Source organism: Mandrillus leucophaeus, unplaced genomic scaffold (genome assembly GCF_000951045.1).
Source record: "Mandrillus leucophaeus isolate KB7577 unplaced genomic scaffold, Mleu.le_1.0 Scaffold4, whole genome shotgun sequence".
NCBI lineage: Eukaryota > Metazoa > Chordata > Mammalia > Primates > Cercopithecidae > Mandrillus > Mandrillus leucophaeus.
In genome coordinates, this window is record NW_012104253.1 from 7596106 (window position 1) to 7597271 (window position 1166).

Sequence of the window (1166 nt, forward strand, 5' to 3'; positions counted from 1 at the left end):
CTAATACTGACTTTGAGCCCCACGCACACCCATGGAGAAACTTACACACACACCCCCCATGAGTGTGCTGGTGTTACTGAGAAGTTCCAGTCTCCTGCCTCTCTGGGCCTCCTATAAAGCCACTCTGTCACAGGGGTGGCCGCCAATAGCCCTAAGGAGGCCACTTTTGTCCGGGAAGAGCCTTTCCCCCATGGTAGTGGCTGCTAACACTGCCCTCTGGCCTCAGGGAGGAGCCCCTGCCCTGATTCTCTCTGACACAGCCAAGACCAGGCTTGCATATCTTTCCGTTCATCAGCCTGACAAAGCAGACAGGACATTCTGCTTCTGGACAGGGGGACCCAGAGGCCACAGACCCTGCTGAACGCTGCTCCCACTCTCCAGCCCAGGGGCCACGCAAGCCACACCATGGGAGCCACCTCCAAGTCCAGGTCCCACATCCCATGAGACCCAGAAAGTCCCCTCCCAGCCTGAATTTCCTGTCCAAGGAAATTTCCTGTCCAAGGGTGGGCCTCTCTGTGGGACAAATGACAGTGAGACTAGCTGCTCCCAAGGAGGCATGGCCTTGCCCTCTGACCCCCGTAGGACAGGAGCCCCAGAAACCAGGGCCCAGCCTCGATACTTGGGCAGGTGCGCAAATGCATGAAGACTTGCATGTGAGGCTCTCGCACCCAAGCAGTGGTGCAGTGGGGACGAAGTCGATGCACAGAACATCCAGGGCAGTGTGCAGAATCCTGCGCCAAGCTCAGCCCTGGCAGGGGTGAGATTCCAGCAGAGAGAGCGGTTCATGGAGGCTCCAGTCCACTAATTAATTTCAAGTGTTTGGGGAAATCACAGAAAATTTGCTAAAGACAAATCCCAGACCTCCAATTGACCAACTGCTCCCCTTGCTCCTCTCCACTAAAGTCTAGTTCTCATGCAAATGTGTCCCCAGCCAGCCCAGCTCCTTCTGTCAGGCCCCCTCCCTGCACCAGCCGTCCCCAGGAGGTCATCCGGCAGCTCCAGGGAGGCTTCAGACATTAAAATCATGGTGGCCCCAGGCTGCCGTTCCTCACCTCGGCAACAAGTGAGCCTTCAGAGGTCACAGATTTCTTTTATTTATTATTATTTTTTAAGATGGAGTCTTGCTCTTGTTGCTCAGGTTGGAGTGCAATGGCGTGATTTCGGCT